Source organism: Barbatula barbatula, assembly GCF_947034865.1.
Source record: "Barbatula barbatula genome assembly, chromosome: 8".
Classification (NCBI taxonomy): Eukaryota; Metazoa; Chordata; class Actinopteri; order Cypriniformes; family Nemacheilidae; genus Barbatula; species Barbatula barbatula.
The window spans coordinates 19,635,833-19,657,048 of NC_136771.1; the positions used below are offsets into that span (position 1 = coordinate 19,635,833).

Below are 21,216 nucleotides of genomic sequence, written 5' to 3' on the forward strand. Positions count from 1 at the left end.
TAGTCATTTAGCAGACTCTTTGATCCAAAGCGACTTACAAAGAGTTCGGGGAGCAATAAGCGATATGTCATAAAAGATCAATAATACAATAGGTGCTAATAAAGATCATTCCATCTTTATAGCTTCTCTCCACCTACTAAAAAATGAGAAATTATTTGAGAAGACCACATTATGCTATCTTACAGATATGTCAGTGTTGTGATAAGAATGAAGTTGATTGACAATTAATGTGTGTGTGAGAGTGTGTGTGAGAGAGAGAGAGAGATCAGCTGTAAAGTACATTTGAGTCAGCATTGAAAAGAGCTGATATGGTCTCAATCAGGAATCTACTCACAGGTATGGAGAAACACATGCACAGATATTTTTGGACACTTTTTGTGTTTTCACGTTATCGTCCACCCATGCAGAGCTGAGGTTGCTGTGTGTGTTTGAGAGAGATAGCGAGAGAGTGAGTGTGATCGCAAGTCGGCACATACAGTAACATCGTATTTGGACATTGAGTCTATGGATTTGGATTTTATTGAAACTCTAGACAGGTAAAAGATCTGTGTGTGTTTGCTGGTGCATATTTGTGCATGTGCTGTTGTTATGTGCTGTTGATAACAGTTTATAATTGTGCTGATTATTACATTTTCTTTATGAAGGTATGTGTGCATGTGTATTTTCATCCCAAGTTTATGCATATTTCATAAGTGTGTTGCTGTAAAATGCATTTGTGGAAATCATGTCTACATATCTCATAGCTGTCTATTCATCTGCATCTGTCTGTCTGTGGAGAAAATGAGAAAGATGCGTTGTTTTGCTCAAATGTATGCTGGCAATATCACTCTTGGTTATTTGCAGGTAGTTTAGGTTAAAACCTGCTGGTAAAACAATAAACTAAGCTAGATACAGGACATCTAAGGCAGATCTATAGTCAGCATCCAATAACTGAAAACCTCTCAGCATACTATCAATCACCTTGTGAAATGACTGTTCGATGGAATGTCAGGAAGACACTCATGTATGGACCATAAAACCCTCACAGCTTTATATGTGAACAAAATGAGTCAGTGCTTTGTGTTTGTGTGTGAGAACAATTGCTCATAGCGCTTTTTTCACATCAGGAGGCTGCGGTACAGGCCAATCGCTGACTCAGCCACACAAACACACACACATAATGTGCCCCGAGGGGCAGCAGGGCATCAATACTGTACCCGGATCAGCAGCATAGCTCAGCACAGAACAGAACACAGCCCCTAATACAACACAAAACAGCAACATCACACTATACAGCAAACATCAGTCACATTTCTGCAAACGATTCTGTTACAAATAATTCGAGACCCTAAAGCATTCTTGACCCTAAAGCATTCTTAACATGATTTAAGATAATGGCCTTTTTCACTAATTTAGGCAAAGGTTAAGTTATTAGACTAAATAAGTCATCACTCCTCTCTCATTTTAGTAAGGTTACACAAATTCACACTTGATCTCATGTTCTCTTACTTTAGATAGGTGCAGGAAGTTACACTGCTTGGATGTCCCCCCCAGGAAATTCCAGATTCGTGGAATGTGTGGGAATGAATTGTTTAGTCCATTCTTTGCATTTTTGTCTAATTTGACTTGTGCCTGGGAAAAACATAAGCGCCTTTGATTCCTTTTTTGCTGAACAGGGTATGAGGATAAATCAAGTGATCAATCCTTATAGGGTTGCTACTGTACCAAAGAAGATTTTCTTTTGGTACAGCTGCACATAAGACCTCTTATCCTGTCTATCAGCCAAATGTAAAGAAATGTTTCATTTATCGAGATTGTGAACGAGGTTAGTTGGAAAACAGAAGGAGGCATATTGAGATTTCTCAGATGAATAATGAATTTGATCTCTATTGTATTGCACCAGTGGGCTGCTGGGATTGAATGAGCCATTACCTAATTACTAACCAAAATCAGGCCATTGAGTAATGTCTCTAAACTCTCTCCTATTTGGTCAGTTTTGCCAAGTAGAATGCCATCTTTGTTTTCTTGGAACAGCATTTCTATAAAAACAAACATAGTTAACTACATTTAACCAAATGTAATTATTATGGTCTAACTGTAATTAAGAAAAATACACCTGAAATCTGAGAGAAGTTGATGAGAATGTTTTTCAAGCTCTAGTTTCACATACTGTATATCCGCCGCTTGGTCTCTGAGCTGAAGGTCTGGTCCATATTGCAGACCAACAGTTAATATTTATTTCTTAAGCTTAAATACAATCCCCAGAAATAAAAAGCAAACACGACGATATAAACAAAATATGGTCGCTTGACTTCAACATCACCACCACCAAGTCACCAAGCCACCGAGAACTCGTTGTCTCCTCCTAGAATATGTACGACTTCTTTTGAAAACAGGTTGTCGATATATATAAAAGAAAAAAGGGAAATATGTGAATAGATAATAGATACAAATGAATAGATTCCAAGTTTCGTGCCCATGCCGCAAACAGCTTTTAGACTGGGTTGCAAAAACTGAAAATGTTCTGTGGTAGGAGCTCTGAAGTGCCAGTATCTGGAATAACCCGGAAAAAAGTTTTTCGTATAGTGCAATTTGAGTTTACAGTAAGAACAAACTTTGTTTCAGTTAATGTTCAGGTTTATTGATAGGAATGTCCGCTGAGTGAGGTGACTTAGGACAAATCAAGCCTTCTCAGCAGTAGCCTCAACCAGGAACTTAATGCTGCCATTGAGGCAGCCTTTTGTGTATTATCATGATATTACATATCTATCTTTTGAGTCAAATAGAAGATATGATCCCTCTAAGAAACATGTAAATCAGACAGGCTCTTAAACTGCTTTACTACAAGAGAAATTGTTCCATTCTGTGTATGTATTTACAGCCATATTTCTGTTTAGCAATCCTGAATCATCACAGCATCTGTACTGTTAATGAGATCAGTTAAAAAAAATCTGTAAAAATTTTTAAAACATGTCCAGAGTGTAATTTTTTGGAGGATCTATTGACACAAATGCTATATAATACACATATGTCTTTAGAGGTGTATGAAGACCTTACATAAGGAAGCATAATGTTTTTATTACCTTAGAATGAGCTATTTCTATCTACATACGCTGTGGGTCCCCTTAATTCGCTACGTTGTTACAGTAGCCCAAAACGGACAAAAGCCTACAGTTTCATAACTATGTTGTCTCCTTCTGTGCATCCACCGCAGTGCTTCGAAAGGGAGGGTGAGGTTTGCGTACTTCTAGATGCCGCTTAAAAAACACACATTGATCCTTTAGTAACTTTCCTGCTGTTGTGATCCGCAGTTAAAAAAAACTGCTAATTTGTGTGCATTTTTAGGAATGTAATTAAAAGATACAAACCTTTTCTGAAATTAATAAAACAGCTTTCTTCAGGTGTAGTCGAGGTTACATTGCACCCTTACACATAGTAAAGCATGTCACACACAAACGTTTTATGTAGTTCTCCCTATTAGAAAGGTTTAGAGAGTAGCTAAACCATGTTTTGCTTTAAATTAAATAATGTACACAAAATATTTTTTTGTCTGTGACTATGTGTGTGCGTATGTGTCTGTGACTATGTGTGTGTGTGCGAGCGTGCATGGGTGTGTGCGTCTGTCTGTCTCTGTCTGAGTGTGTGGGTGCTAGCAGTTATGAATGTGGGAGAGATGCTGATTGCTAAGTGCTGCTGAGAGCAGCTGTGTTATTATGTTTTTATTGTGCAGAGGTGGCATTGGTGTCTACTGTGTGAGTGAGGCATGGCACTGTAAGTGTGTGAATCATGTCCTAACATGGCAGGCCATCTATTTTATCGTTCACAGTATGTGTGTGTGTATGGCTGTAGTTTGCAGCAAAAATTTGTGACAAGGCCATTATAACCAAACATACAAAATAACTTTAGTTAATCTAATTTGAATTCCAGCCAATTTATTACAACTACTTAACCAATATTATATCAATCATATTCATGAAGCCATTGCCATAATAGCCTGTTTTTAGGGTCAAATAAAAACCATACTACAAGAGACCAGCCAATAAGGAAAAAGCTTAACACACTTATTATCTCACTCTTGGGTTTGTTCTAGAAAGTATCATTACCAAAATGATAGAAAAACGCATGCATGTGTGCTTGTCTGCATTCATGTGTGAAACAGGGAATCTTTCCTTTCCCCCGTTCTCTCAGTTGTGAAGATGCTTAACAAGACAGAATCTCACATCTCTCCTCACTTCTTCTGCATCCCGTCTTCTCCACTCGTCCCTTTCCCCCTTTCTGAAGTGTTTTCCCTGTGGTTTTCTTTCTCACTTCATATCCAGTCATAACAACCCTCTCTCTCCCCCTACTTCCTCAGTATCAGGCACTGAATTATCACATATTTAGATTGGATGCTTTCAGGACCAGGGTGTCTAGTGAGGTTTGAAGTAGATGGGTAAATATAGCTGTGTATATGTGTGTGTGTGTGTGTGTGTGTGTGTGGTCAGAGCTCGCTCTCTTAACTCTAATCTCAGGCCTTGAGGTCTGCACATTGGCTGAGAATGTTTGTGTTCGAGAGGGCAGTTATGTAACACAAGAAGCAGACTAAAGGATCAGAGGACTTCATATGATCATGGTAAAAAAGGCACACAATGTTAGAACACAAAGCAGCAATTGTGCCAGATACAACACTGCAGTGCTTCCTTAGCTGGTTTATGTCTTATATAATATACATTTTATAATTTGTACATGAGAATGAGGAAAAAACATATGTTCTTGCATGTTGTGTTTAATGCTGCTTTAGTTTTTGAAGGTCTTAGTTGAGATATTTCAAATCCATCATGTGTTCAAGAAATGCTTTATGAAGAAAATAAGGTTAATGATCGAAACATTGCCTATGGCTGGGACTGAATGCTTGTTTTTGAGATTGAATTCTTAGTCTTGTTCAAGGAGAACAAAGATAGAAGCACAGTAAAGCAAGTGCATGATCCATACTGAGATTAATTCTGCTAGAATGCGGTGCCAATAAAATTCAACTTGATAGATAGTGGGGAAGATGCAAAGAAATGCAGCAAACACAGACAAGCAGAGTAAGATAAACAGTAAAACATTTAAGAGATGTGGTTATCAACCTCGGCTTATTTGACTGAATTCTCTAGGCTTATTTAACTTAAAGTTGATAAGTCAAAATTTCCCTCAGAGTAATAATGTGCAAAGGCAGCATATAAAACAAATAGGCTACATAATTGTTAAACAAATTGGCTCATCGTGTATTGCTTGCACTTGGAAAAAAGAAATAGAAACAGATTTCAAGAAATACAATTCTTATTCTCACTATGTTCTCTCAACATCAAAGGTGAGAGTTCTTGAATCCATTTATTCCTCTTCGAAAAATGACCTCATGGTGGAATTTTCCTAACGGGAATGCTATATTGCTAAAGCTAAGCAGGCAGCGATAAAGACACATTATCAAACGCAGGGAATGTCAAGCTTTCTGGAAGCAAACTGCATGTGAACAGTAGCTAGAGATAAGGGTGTTAATTTTTCCTGCTTATTTTATCACATATGCAGACACAGTAAAGTGTGTGTGTGCGTGTGCGTGTGCGTGTGTGTCAAGGAAGCATGCTGGGTGCATTTTGCGGTATTTCTGGTGCTCACGTGTGAGAAAATTAAAGTCTAGGGCATGATGTCATGATTGGTGGGCTGTGACGTGTCATGCTGTTTATTTGTGTGGGATTTCAGTGACACTCAGGGTAGAGGCGTCATGCCCATTCAAACAGAGGGGGCACGCGCCCCCTCAGATTTTTGAATTGTCAGTTTTGCATGCAACCTCCAAATACAGGTAGCATCGTTTAAAGTGAATAACTTTTATGTTACAGTTCAATTTCAAGGTTCAACAACTGACAGTTCTCTTTAAAAAAAAATATTTTCCTCTAAATAAACCATCTATAATATATTAATTAATTTAATCCAGATTTGGAAATAAATAGAGTGGTACATTAGTTAAAATAATATATACAACATTTTTAATAATACATAAAGAATTGACACTTTTCAAATTTTAAGATTCACTTAAATTAATGTATTACGTAATATATTCCATTATATATTTTCGTTAATGGAAGGAATTTCATAATGGAAGGAATTTCTGGGATAATAAATCTGTATTATTGGCAGTTTATCAAAAACATTTTTTTTGTTCATTTGTATGCAAACAATGACTCTTTAACTACTATAGCACAAAATTGTATACCACACCGGACTGATGCATTTACCTTAAAAATTGTAAAAATTTGACTGGGAAGAAAATTTATGTATCAATCAGAGATATTCTCTATAATATTGCTTTAAATGTATGTATTTGTACGTATAGGACATGTTTTTGTGTTGTGCTCCCTGTGGCCCCTTAAAATAAATGTGTGCATGGCGCCCCTGACACAGGGTGTGTACTGCCTGCCTGGATCTAAGTGAAGAAAACCAGCATAGCTTGGTTTTAACCCAGCTATCAATCAGAGAGGCAAGAATTTGACACATAAAAATGTCCAAGTTTGTTTTTAGTCAAATACACAGTAAACTCAGTTTAGCCATCAAACCTTTTTTATTTAACAGCTGCATTTTATACAAAATTCACACCAGCATGTGTTGTGTTTTGGATGCTGGTCCTCGACATCAATCTCTGTGCTTACTTTAAGGTGTGTGTTTTCTCCTGCCATATACTATCAATTTACTTTTAGATTTTATATTGGTATAAATATATAGGCCTATGCGAATACTGTATATATACTGGATATATCGTTATCATATTTTGCAAATTACATATTCCACTAAAATACAAAATAGCATTTGAGGACCTCTAACTATTAGGTTATCACCATTTAAAGTGTTTTAAGAATATATCTATCTATAGGCATTATGTATGAAGTGCGTTATTTCTGACCCCTCCCGTATAATCGCACACAGTTACCCTTGCAGTCCAGTCCCACTTGGTCCCATGAGCGCTGGGCTCTCAAAAATGTCCCCTCAATGTCATAGTGATTTTCCAGTCCAGATAACCAGGAGATTTGGCTACCCTCTGAGACTAAATGCACTCTGTCACTCACCTACATACACACACACACACATGTATACAGTCATATTCTATTGCAAAGGTCGGCTCTGAGTGATGAGATTATATTTGGACATCTTTGATCTCCAGTAGCTCAAGGTGTTACTGATGTGCGGTATTTGACTGTCCAAAGCAGCATAACAGTACGGTGGGGCATTTGTGACTTAGGCGAAATCTTGCAATGGATACACAATTTGCCACATCTTCTCTCGCCTCTCCAAAGAGAGAGCTCATCATTTTGTCTATTTTCAGCAAATGTTAAAGTGAAAGTCCCCCCAAAAAATGAATATTCTGTCATCATTTACTCACTCTCTTGTTATTTCAAACCTGACTTTCTTTCTTCCACAGAACACAAAAGAAGATATTTTTGAAAATGTTGTTAACTGGTGCCCATTGCCTTGCATTCATTTTGTGTCCATAGAAGTGAATGGGAGACAGTGCTGTTCGGTTACCAACTTGTTTCAAAATATCTTCTTTTGTGTTCTGCAGAAGAAAGAAAGTCATGAAGGTTTGAAATGACAAGAGGGTGAGTAAAGAGTGTAAGAATTTTCCTTTTTGGGTGAACTATCACTTTAAGAAAGATTTCAAAATCGAATATTTTAAGGGTGCTGCTGACAATTGAATTACTTGCATGTTTTAGTACACGATTGAATCAAAACATTAGGACTTTCCTAACATACACAAAATCTGGTCAAATATGGCCATTTTAAACACAAACAAGTCAAGTGTTGTTTCCTGTAAAATGTAAAATCGAAAGGCTGTTTTATTATAATATCAGATGAAACGGACAAAGACTGTGATTCTACTCTGGCTTTCACAGTCCGATCAGATGATGGTTAAAGGTCTTCTGTGGAAAAACATTTTAAAATTGCATGAGAGCATGGCATCAAGCCATAATGTAGCCCCCTATTGCACTCTGTCTCAAATGATTGCCAGAAGATTGTAGTTCATTTAGATGTAAAAGCTTTTTTTGTATTGGGATCTTGTGTACATTTCAGAAAATCTGAAAAAGTTTTACATTGTGAAATGGTCATCTTTTAAACCCCCGCCATAGCTCTGACATTTATAATTCTATATTGACAAAAAAACGAAGTCTCTATACGGTATATTACAAGCTAACATATATAGATATCATGAAGCACAGAGGTTCTAAAAGTGAATATATTATTGATTCCACTGGTGGTCATTATAGCCGTAGGCAAATTAAACAATTCTTTGTGATGCCATTTACTTGTTATGCCTTTTGAGACCTGTTTGGATTGGTACATGCATATACAATGTGTTGCTGCGTTAAATGGGTCAAATGGTAGGGGATCTCTTCATCTTGCCATTTAATAATGTATTATTTCGCTAGTGTATTGGTGAGTTCCTTCATTGCCCATGAGTGAACTATGAAGGACAGTAGTGGGCACTCCACACCACATGGAGATATCATTTGTAAGAGTTTAAAATGATACTACTTGGTGTTACAGTAGTTGCCGCGTGAAGTTAGTTTATATAAGCACAAATATTTCAGCAACAGTTTTTAAGTTGGTTTTAACACATTTCTTTCAAACATTTAAAGTAGAATCAATTCATTCTCAGTTATCAGAGCTGCCCTTCATTTCCGCTGTGCTCCTCTAACTGTGTAAATGTAGAGTTATTATAACACTTCAGTGCGGTGTTGTGCCCTTGAGCGGCAGAGGTGACTTCAGAATCTCCCATCACAAGCTGCGCTCTCCTGCAAGCCCATGCGCTAATTGAAGTGTTCTCGTTGCCATGGCTACTGACAGCCCGTGAGGGACCAATGCGCGGCGCTGCTCTCCATCTCACACATGAGGAAACAGACTTAGGCTATGATATAAAATAACCCTCTTCCCGAGAAACAAGACAGCGGACGGTAGCCATTAGACGATGTCTGGATAAAATCACTACTTCTGGACTTGCCCACTCCGCTCGTGGCGCGCTCCCGCACAGCGACTTGAGCATGATCAACGAATGCGATCCATCCGTTTCCTTCTCCACCTCCTGCCGACACAGATAGGCGTTTCGTCATGTGTAAAGAGACAGTTTCACCGCACTGCTATTCCAATAGCTCTCCAGTTTCCCACGAGAACCGCTGACCCATGTCAAGAGGAAAGGGTGGTGACGCGCACTACAGTTCATGCGCATTCACGCTTTCATCTGGAGTCGGCTCAGCGGAAAAGAAGCAGGTGGGCGCTTTCAGACCTGACCTCCTCATTCTCATCTCTGACTCCGATGGACTTACAGTAGCCTACATGCTGCGCGTTAGTGCGTAACTGCTGTTGGGTTTGGTGGATGACTCAATTTACGCGTTTATTGCTCAGGGTAAGAAACGCAGATGTTTCACAGTGACACGCAGATCGAACAGTTTGTTGATGTCAGAAGCAGATTGTGGAGGTATTTTGTGTAACATATAGATTTCAGAAGCGCAGGATTCCAAATGCGCCTTATTTTAATGCACATTTCAGATCTCAGCACTTATCTATTCTGTGGGTGTGTACATCAGAGATGCGCTGTGTTAGCCAGACCACATCCAAACAACGTGCAGCTGACAGATGGTGGCATTACCTATTATTTATTTGCTGCCGCTTTTTCGTTTGGGTGGATGACGTTACTGTACAACACTACGGATTCCTTTGTTCTGTTACTTGTTACGTGTTGTATTAGTTGACCAAACAAGTGGAGTAATAGAGTTGTGTCTGTCCTAATTCCGCATATTTGGATTGAGTTTGCGCAGAGTGAAACCGATTACCCGTAACTTAATCTAGCGTGACCTTCCACAACAACAAAGAGCGCCTGTGTCTCGAAATCCTGCGCCAAAATTCTTTGGCTTTGTTGATTAACATAACAATTAAGCGGCTTGTTATTACCGGCTCATTAGTAAAGTCCGATGGAGATAATGACCGACCTGTGTCCTTACATCACGGATTGTGGTCAAGGTTTTGGCTTTGCGGTAGGATTGAGGTAGGATTATGATTATTGGTTTGCAGTGTGTTTTTTCATCATTTTCAGCAATGCAGAGTCTATTACACAGCTGTTTTTGCGCAGTGATCTGTAAAGTATCCTTGTAGATACAGAAAACGGTTTAAATGAATGCTTAGAAAAAGCAGCGTAAGCTTTGTATGTCTTCAAAAATAGATGTTTTACACAAATTACATAATGTACATTTGAAGTATTTGTAGTAAAACTATTGTGATTCACATTCAATGCCGTTTTATGGCTCATAGTCGGATCTTATCAACTTACATATTCTGTCTGTGAGTGAATGGATCATACTGTTTATGCAGGAACGTCCACACCAAAAGGTCTTCCGTAGCACTTATACTGGCAGACAGACACATGCACCGGGAGGTTCAAAGTGCTAAAGAAAGCGTCTCAATAAAGCCGATGCTGAGTGTTTGTGCGATGAGCTTTGCATGCCTAAAGCCAAGGTGCCTGCATACATTTGTCTAATGTTACTGGGTAGAGATCCCTAGAATAGTGCCGGATAAAGTACAGATCATCCCCACACAGAAGCATTACTCAATGGAGACATAGGAAACGTATGCTTGCTACTTCAAGATATCAGAGCATGTTGATGTTATATATTCTATCACATGCTCCATCTACATCCATCCAAAAGGCATATGTCACACTGTCTGCTCTGTATAGATCAGCAGATATGATCATATGTGTTTACTCAACAGCCGTGCTTTTAATAACCTCGCAATTGAAGTGTCAGGAATGCGTAGCTCGTATTCAGTGTGATAATGGATGGGGTGTTGAGATGGGACAGAAGAGGTCCATTTATTCTCAACACTGGGAGTGTGTGTTTGGATATGTGTTTATGTGTAGGTTTTCAGCAGGGTGTTTCTGTGTTTAAATGTAAGTGTTTGTTTAGATGTGTAGGTATATTATGTATGATATTTCAATGAGTGATAGCTTGCACTTCTTTCATGCTGTTCATTATTGGTTATTCACTTTCTGAACGACAGATGGATTTCGGTAAAGAATAGTAATTTTTTGCTGCAAAGAGTATACGTATTGGCCGATCTAACGTTTTGGGTTCCTCGGTCAGTATATTGGTTTCTTTGTTAGATATGTACACATATCTAAAATCTAAAAGAGATGATAAAAGGTTCTCAGTGAAACGTTAAGCATCTCCTCTGGTGTCAAGATGTTTCTGTAGTTTTCAAAGCCTGCATTGCTTGCAAAGGATTTGGCATGCCTTTATCACAGTGAACCGATGGTGTAAAATAAATCATCGGATTAGGATCAGCCTTCCTCATACCTGCACTTGTCTTTACTTCCCTGACTGTACTTTTATCATGTTCCCAGAACATTTTCGCACAATTACATCATCTCTCTGTTTAGTATCGGCTTGCAGCTTGTTCTGATATCACAGTCATCCCAGGCATGCCAGGAGCCTCGGTCACGTCCTTATTCATCAGCACTGACCGGCCAGCAGGCAGGCGTATCAAAGGTCATGTCACACATCACCCACTCAACCACTCATAGACATTCCTGCGTTTGACATATTACTGGATTTGACATATTACTTGGGTTACAAATAAGTTTGAGTAATGATTTTCTTGATGTATAACATTACAGTTAGGGCAACTACCCATCCTGCTTTGTGTTGTACCGCACACCATTTTCACTCCTTGTCCCGCACATTGCATAATGAGAAAATGTCACACATTTTTCATCAGTCTGTTGGTTTTTCATCAGCACACAACACATCATGGCATTAATCCCTTCATGCTTTTTACATTATGCACGTAGACGCCGATTGCCAACGAAACATAGACATATGAGATGGTTTGTCTAACCGTGTGCAGTTCGTGTCCGGCATCTTTTAGCACTAAGAGAAACGAGCTACAGCTGCAGGTCAACAGTGCAGCCAATCTTGACATAGCGCAGCCAATCTTGATAAGCGGGTCGTCTGTTGGCGGGCAATTTCTTTCGCCTTGTCGTGCTTTTTCGGGAGAATTGCCCAATAGAAGGAATAGGATCCCTGTTTCGTAACAGGGATTCTATTCTAATAAAAACTAATAAAAAACTTTCAACAAGTTGGAGTGCAGGGGGAGTATATCAAGCGCAGTTTTGCAACAAGATGACCATGTTAAGCATGAGAAGCGTTAAACAGTGTAAAGATGTAAGAATGCATGACATTGCATGTTACCCGATCTTTAAAGCCGGACTTTTATCCTGTGTATGAGATGACGGCAGTGATTTCAGTCATCAAAAGGCTACAACGTCTGTCAGTAGATCGGATGGCGATTCCATTTCAACTTGCAATATAAAAAGTCACTAAAACATTGTAACTGTGTGGCTTTAAAACTGTGTTTAGCCTATAGGTTGTGGTTAGCATATTAAAATAAAAACTATTTGGAAATAATAAAATGCATTAATCGGTAATACATTACATTAATAATTAATAGGTTATACATTTTAAAAGAGAAACTTAAAAGTGCAACACGATAACTCGGCGAATTTGTTCAAATTGTTTTATGTACCAAAGCATTTTATCTATGTCTTGAAATATGCTGTAGTTGGAATACACTAAATAACAAAATATGTTTAAGCTGTTGAGTTTACCTCATTTCAGCAAACAGCCCATTTTTAGAAGGTTCGGTTGCTGATTCGAACATGAATGGCCAAACCGTGCAAACCCCAGAAGAATTTTCTTGAAGTGCTTTCCTAGGGTCTGCTTTTGATATTACTATAAGATTTGACATATAGCCTGAATTCAGCAGAAAAGGTCAAATAAAAAAGATATCAAAGCAGAGAAAGCAAAAAAGTGTGGTGGAGACATTTATTTAACTGACGTTTGCTTTTTAAAAAGAGCTTGTTTGGAATTTATGATGGTGAAGGTGAGCAATTGATGTCAGCAGTGAACATTTGACATAAGATTGTAAAGTATATACTGCAATGAAAAAAATGGAGACGTGGCGGGGGAGCAGGTCTGCATAGTGCAAGTCATTTACTGCAAAAGCTGCAGTAAGTCTCCCTGGGAGGATTGCACCATTTCGGCCTGTGCTAAGAAAGAGAGATTGCCCTCATAACTTTCATTTATCAGCACTGAACTGCCTAGTGCTTAAAGTTGCCATAGTAAAGGAACAAGTGCATCTCTTTATTAACCTGCCAACCATTTATTTTTCTTTCTTTCTGTCTGTCTTTCTTTCTTTCTTTCTTTGTGTGAAAACAGCTGTAATTGCACTTTTTAGAACATTAAATGCAGTGTGTGCGTGTGTTACATTATTATACTCTCAGAGCTGTTCTGGAATGCCACCTTGACCTCATCACCCCTACAGTACATAGAAAGTGAGATATCTGCCTCCATTATACACACATGCTCACCTGCACATAACATTCCAGTAGCCGGTGGAATTCTTTGCATCATTGAATGGTTTATATGATAAGCACAGTAATGGATCTTTCAATCCCTATCTAAGAGATTTGTGGAACTCTTACCATCAGGTTATTTGACACACTTCTTTGTGTGAACCTCTCCATCAGATAGACAGAGAGAGAGAGAGCATGGTTCTGCAAGCGATTTATGTGTATATTACCTCTCTTCACCATTCTTTTGTTTGCCTGATTTGTTTAAGCTCACTGGCTCTCTCCACAACAAAGACTTCAAACGAAAGCACAGGAAAACAGGGAGTTTGAGTTTCAGCGGTCTGGGAATAGTATGAAACTTGGCCAGACAGTGTTTACCCACACACCTACCTTTTAAACTTTTAGTGAGGATACTGCGCACTTATGAGCAGATGTGTATCACAAAGTACACAGTGGACATACAGTATGTTGAAGTAGACACTACTGAGTCTTAAAGGGCTAGTGCACATAGAAGTGAATGTTCTTAAATGTAAATGTTATTGTTGTCTTTCAAATGAACTGTTGTTTTAACACCAGGTCTATGAGTTTGTGCAGCGTTTTGGCATTCTGTTTGCCATTGTGTGAGAGTGAAAGGGACATTGTTCATGTTCCTTTCGTGTGCCAAGTCTTAGTTGTCTTTATTGACGCACACAAACCGCACCAATAAGTCCAATTAGCATTGAGGCGCATTGAAGATTTCACTGTGGTGTGCGTGCGTATATGTGTCACTGTGCCTCATCGATAAGGAGCTCATTCTTGCATAATGCAACCTCTTTGAGGAATGTCTCATATCAATCTTTGTTTCCTTTTTTATTATGTGTTGTCCTGCTGAACTATTATATATTGATTCCGCTTCCTGTATCACATGATACGACTGTTAAAATTTTTCATTTGACCAAATTAGATTTTCCCCAGCTCGGGTGTATTAGATATCTCTTAGTCTCCTGCTTCTGTGTCAGACGTGTTTTTTTTCTTTCCACTCAAGCTGTAATTTCCTCTTTTCCTCAAATTATCGCTGTGCATAAATATTTTGTTGGCTCAGCATGGAGTAACAGGTTGTCGTAGTGATTATGTCATCTGGGTTTTAGTGCATTGAGGAGATTCTACACGGTCCTTGCTATATGTTATGTTGTAGAGTATGTGCATGTATAAGAGTAAATATATTTTTTTTATAAAATGCATTTTCTGAGCAGACCAAACCTACTAAATTTTATTATGTTCTGTTCTTTTCTGAGCTTTATAAAAATGAATTAGATGAGAAATATTTCAAGCCACTGTACCAAATGAATTCTATATTTTTTAATATATATAAAATTGCCAAGTGGCACATTAGAAGAACTGTAACATGCACCATTGAATAGTTTAACAACCTAACAACTCCCTTTTAAAAGGCCTTTATGGTCATGTTTTCTTTAAACGCAAAGGTGCATTTAACCAGAATATCTGTGGTAAATTGCTAAACCAAGATAGCAATCTGGACCAAGCTTCTGGTATTTAACCACGGAGTCTACCAAAACTCTTTCTCGCAACCCCTGACACAGTGATTCCAAGGAATAACGCTTTGAAAACCCACAAGCAAAAATCTAACGCTTTATTTGCAAAATCTTCCTTATTTGGAGGGCTCTTGCGTTTGGCTTCTGGTATCAGAGGGTCTATGCTCAGATCTGGCTTGAAATTCGGAGTTTCCTTTGGCAAAGTAGCTTTGAATTTAAGTGTCTGCCAAATGCATCAATGTAAATGCACTGTAAACATGATGTGTTTGTTGTTCTCCGGGTATTTTGAAGACATATGAAGACTTTGTTTGAGAAACAAGCTGAAATTTGAGTAGTTATTCTCTGAAAATCTCTGTTGTAGCGTAGGTAATAAATGATGACAGACTTCTCATTTAAACTCACTTCCAAGAATAGATGCCACTTCCAACTTATCAAAGGGCGAAGCATGAGTACAGATAGGGGAGTCTGGTAGGTAAAACTGTCTATCTAGCCCTCTTTTCTTATACAGCTTTAAATAGGAGTGTACACACCCACACAAACAGCACTTGAGTGCATGGTGACAGTCTGTAAGTGTGCCCGCCACGTTGGCCCTGACATGTCATGACCTTACCCCTTTTAAAAAAAGCAGTCACTTCGTCTCTATCACATTTTCCTACTAATGCAATCAAATATGCTTTCATTTGCATTTAACGCATATTTTATTGTGTATTTAGTTGACGTACAATGGTCACTAGTTTTGTTTATGTGATTTCCCGCGATTCCTTGAGAATACGAGGATAACACGTGAACTAGCTATGTGTTATGTTTATAAGGAGTTATTCCTGAATCTCTTTGCGGATGTGGCTTTCACCGCAGCAGGCTTTTCTATGTCTGTCCTCGATAGCTGGATCATGTTCTGATCATCTTGGTTAGAATAATATAAGGCAACACAGAGCTGAATTAAACTCGACTGTTGGAAGCTCTGCTTTATTTCAAAGTATTACTGCTTTCTGTTCCACATTTAACCGTACTGCCCTCTAACAACAACACACAGTAAAAATAATCTCTTACATTTTACCACAGACCAAATTCCTTATTTATTACATGACGAAATACTGTATTTAATAAATATGCTTCTGCAGTGAATATGACCATCATAACATTATTGTGTATTTGATTGATTGCTCGATTTCAATCAATAATTAACATAGCTGGTCGCGTCATTACAGTTCCAGGAGGTCCGTAGTCACTTTACGCAACAATATCAAGACAATAACAATATCAAACTTTCCTGTAGCTCAGGTTAGAGCACGGCACTAGAAATGCCAAGATCATGGGTTCGATCCCAGGGGATTGCAGATACTCAGATGCTATGTATAGTATAATGCAATGTAAGTCCCTTTGGATAAAGTGTCTGCTAAATGCGTAAGTGTATTATAACGGACACATTGTTTATCACCCGTGTTTTCAATTTATCAAGGTCGTCCCCATATTTGAATCACGGATCTTAATAGTTTTTTCTTTATAGTTGCGCGGAACTATAAGGAAGAAATAAAGTCATGCCGGTTTGGAGCAACATAAATATGAAAATGGAAAAATGACTTATATTCAAAACTCTCTGCTGCGCTAATAAGAAGTGGAATGTGGTTTGTCGTGCGCGGGTGAAGCCACTAATGATGAAACAGCATCTCTGACAGAGGGAGGCTGAGAGTCTATGTGGTCCGGGCGGGGATGGCGCACACGGGAGCTTAAAGTATTTAAGACACACACACATATTCATTCAGGCATCCAATAGAACGCTAATCACAAATTGGGTGCAAACCAAGACACCTTTAGAAATAGCCCAACAGTACACACACGGCTTCAAAACAACGTCCCAGAACTTCCTCTCTTCTCTCCCTTTAGCTTTACATGGCCTCCCTAAAAATGTCACAACTGCAAATCAGACATTTGTTTTGTCGCTCAAGCTGTTTTGTAGAATCTGTCGTCGGGTTATGAGGAGTTGATTTATTTAGCCGACTTTAATGCTCTGGCCTTTAAATCTGTCATTGTGGGTTAAAAATATCCTAAATCAAATTCTTTATGTGCAGTTTGTTGGCGGTCGATGGCAGCTTTTTGCGTGTGATTTTATTTATGCTTACATGACAAACACACACACTTGTATTGGCAGCAGATTCATAGTCTAGTATCGTTTTACTCCACCAGTTCTGTCAGAAGGCTATTCATTGTCATGGGCTATTAATGCAATATTGCTTGAGTAGGAGTGTGATAGTGCTCTTATATCAGCATGGCTGTGATTAGGCCAGAGGCACGAGGCAAACACAGCCCCTGATATAAAAGCACTATCACACGACGGTTTTTATTGGATTTAGCAATTTATACATTTTTGTCTATGGCAAAAGTGGGAGTGTTGCAATAGCAGAGTAGCGCCGCTATGTTGCACGCGCTCCCTTAGTTAGACTTCAGCTTTTTGTTTTTGCGCCGTAATGTTGCACCGCTGCATACGGACATCATGAGTAAACATAATGAGAAGCGCACTAGCCAGACAGGATATAAACTATGCCGGCTAAAGACCTAAAAGTTTGATTTATAGACGAGAAATGTACCAAGCAGAATGTTTTCTCACTATTCCATTTCTAACAAGTGCATTCGGTGTTCAGGCTGTCAAAGCAGAAATAAAACTGCTGCTCTCTGTATTTTTTTCGATCATCTCCGGTTGTGCTCATGCTGTATGTACATTGCACAGGTCCGTAGCCTGCCTATTGAAAGTGGAGGTTCTTTTTTCAAAAAGTGCACCTTCTTGCAGTTCCCTTTCGAGAGCGGTCACTTCGACATTGCGGAGACCGCATATGAAACTCCTCCTCTTTTTCACTTTTCCTGAAGTCCTATAGGATAACGCCAGTTAAAAAACTGGCCAATTGTCGCAAGACATGCACAGTATGCAAATACTGACGAATCTAGACAGTATAAATGCAGTGCATGAGACGACAATACCTCAGAATCTTCTTTTTCACGCTGCCATCGTTGAAGACGCAACTGGATACTTCTTTCACCGCATCCGATGGCTTCTTTCTGTCGTCTCTGCGCGGGCCCCATTGGCCCGCAGGATACTCACGAGCACTGCATTGCCTGCCTGGGCCTTGCCCATGCGGAGGATGCACTCTGCGAGTCCGATTGCGCGCACTGTGCGGACCTGCCGGCGCGTGTTTTGAGGACTCGCAGGAACATTGCTCGTGGACTCTTAGGGTCGAGGCTCACCGCCGCCAACGAGCCGCTGGTGAGTCCACCCACTCCACGAGGTGGCGGCGACGACCCGGCTCCGGGCCCCCGTCCTCTGCCGTCACCTCATTCCCCAGTCGACGAGGTCCTTCGTCCTCCGCCTTCCATCGCGGACGCCGTTTCCTTCGGCGTCGAGGAGGACGATGACTCCATATCAGCTTCGGACAAGGACTGGGCAGGATCGGAGCGTGATCGTCCCGATCCGGAGAGCACCCCGGACCTCCACGAGGAGTTCGTCAGGGTTCTCGAAAAAGCTGTAAGCGAGCTCGACATCACCTGGGATCCACCTGAGATGCCGGCGAAGAGTAAGCTCGACTCCTGGTACTTTCAGGCGAGTCGCCGCCAGGCCACGTCGAAAAGGAGTTCGCCGTTCTTCCCAGATGTCCACGAGCACGTGGTGAAGACGTGGTCAGCACCTCAGTCGGCGCGCGTCCACGCTGCTACGCCGGCCATGTTTGCCCACGTGGTCGGGGCCGAGGCCCACGGTTACGTGCGCATGCCACCCGTCGAGGAGACCCTCGCCGCTCATTTGTGCCCTTCCGCCACCTCGCTGGGCTCGGACCCAGGCCTGCCCTCGAAGCCGTGCAGGTTTACCGCCCATCTCGCTGGTAAGGCATACGCGTCCGCTGGCGAGGCCGCCTCCGCCTTGCACACTATGGCGGTGCTGCAGGTGTTCCAGGCAAAGATCCTTCAGTCGCTGGATAGCGGCAGCCTGGAGACGGACGCTACACGGGATCTGAGGGCAGCGACCGACTTCGCGCTGATGGCTACGAAACGCACCGCCCAGGCTATCGGCAGATCTATGGGGTTTATGGTCGTCCTCCACCGTCATCTGTGGCTTACGCTGGCGGATCTAAAGGACGCCGATCGTAAGTCCCTGCTCAACGCGCCGATCACTCCCTCCGGCCTCTTTGGTGACGTCGTGGAGTCGGTAGTAGAGCGTTTTGGTGAGGCGCAAAAGCGCGCCAAGGCCATGAGTCACGTGCTGCCTCGACGCTCTTACCAACCGTCTCCGAGAGCCCGCTCTTCATCCGCGCCTCACTCCTCGCAGAGACCCGCCAAACAGCACGCGGCTCCCGCACCGGCTAGTCGAGGTCGCGAACCGGACGTCCGTCCTAAACAATGGGCGGGCCCAGCAAAGAAGAGGTACGGGCCGAAGAGAGGTCCACGCCACGACGGCGGAGCGTCATCGGCTGCCAAGCCGTCGTCCTGACGGACCTGGGAAGAGGAGGAGAGAGTCTGTGAGCGTGCCGGCGGACCCAAAGCGCCGCTGTTTGCAACAGTTTTCCCCCGCGGTTGCGGGCGATTATTGCAATGTTGTAAGTGTTGTTTGTGTGAATGCAATAAAAACACATACCTGTTCACAGAAGGAGCTTTTTCCCCCTCACACACACAATGCTGCGTCCCTTGCCCTGCCACGGTGCAGCGCGAAGCCGCAGCTAGTCACAACTATAACCAGCATTCCCTCGTCCACGGACGCTCCCGTGGACGAGGGACCGCTGGAGTCTCACGCGCGAGATATTTTCCCGCCAGTGCATTTAGCCTCGCTGGGCCAGCGCGCTACCCTAAACGGTCCGATGACGGTAACCCCCGATCAGATTCGGCCGTTATGTCTGTTTCTGGACGCGTGGAAAGCCATCCCAGGCATCTCTCTTTGGCTGCTAAACGTGATAGAACACGGGTACTCCCTGCAGTTCAGGCGCAGACCTCCCCGCTTCAGCGGTGTGGTCCCGTCGCTTACGTCAGCGCAAAACGCACCTGTGCTAAGGCAGGAAATCCGCAGCCTGCTCGCGAAGGGAGCGATCGAGCGTGTCCCCCCGAACGAGCGGGAAAGCGGGTTTTACAGCCGGTATTTTGTAGTGCCCAAGAGAGATGGTGGTCTGCGTCCGATTCTGGACTTGAGACCCGTCAACCGAGCGCTTCACAAGCGAGCGTTCAGAATGACAACTCTAAAACAGATCCTGGCACAAGTGCGTCCCGGGGACTGGTTTGTTTCCGTAGATCTGAAGGATGCGTACTTCCATGTTCAGATAAACAAGCGCCACCGAAGGTTCCTGCGATTAGCATTCGAGGATTCAGCGTACCAATTTGCCGTCCTCCCATTCGGGCTGGCATTAGCTCCGCGCACATTCTCGAAGTGCGTGGACGCGGCGCTTTCCCCTCTCAGAGCGAGCGGAATGCGCATTCTCAATTATCTGGACGATTGGCTGATTTTAGCCCACTCTCGGAAGGCGCTAATCGGTCACACGCAGATGCTGCTTGGTCACTTGGCATCCCTGGGGCTGCGCGTGAACATGCAGAAGAGCAAACTCACGCCGAGTCAGTCTATAACGTATCTGGGGGTATGTTTCGACTCAGTGGAGATGCGCGCTCGTCTCTCCCTAGAGAGGACGGAGTCCATCTCTTCAGCTCTACATTTGCTCAGGCTGGGCCGGTCTGTTCCCCTGAGGGAGTTCCAGAGGCTTTTGGGTCTCATGGCATCGGCGTTGGCGGTCTGCCACCTAGGTCTTCTGCACATGCGACCGCTTCAGTTCTGGCTGAAGGCTCGGGTTCCATGGAGAGCATGGTCCTCGGGCCAGGCGCGAGTCCCGGTTACACGCCGCTGCCTCGACGCCCTGAGTCCATGGCGCGACCCGAGCATGTTCAGTCGGGGAGTTCCCCTGGGGCTGGTGACGAGACGCACAGTCGTTACGACGGATGCATCGTCCTCGGGATGGGGCGCGGTGTGCGAGGGCATGCCGGCATCCGGCCTTTGGTCACAGTCTCTGAGGAAATGGCACATAAATCGCTTGGAACTAAAGGCGGTGTCTCTAGCTCTTCATACTTTCCAGTCGAGGCTGGAGCAGAAACATGTTCTGATTCGCACCGACAACATGTCCGTGGTTTCGTACATAAATCGCCAGGGAGGGATCCGTTCCGGAGCTCTTTTCAAACAGGCGGCGGATCTCCTACTGTGGGCGGATCGGCATATACTCTCTATCAGAGCAGCGCATATCCCCGGTCATCTGAACCGCGGAGCGGACATGCTTTCGAGGGAGG

At 42.1% G+C, this 21,216-nt stretch overlaps 1 protein-coding gene across 1 annotated transcript in view; it reads left to right on the top strand.

Annotated features, from left to right (window-relative positions):
• Nucleotides 1–9,209: 9,209 nt before the first annotated feature.
• sorbs2a (sorbin and SH3 domain containing 2a) overlaps nucleotides 9,210–21,216 on the top strand; it is a 45,100-nt gene continuing 33,093 nt past the window's right edge. Inside the window, exon 1 of the mRNA XM_079463416.1 lies at nucleotides 9,210–9,388. The gene's annotated coding sequence lies outside the window, so the exon portion shown is untranslated. The remainder of the gene's footprint in view (nucleotides 9,389–21,216) is intronic.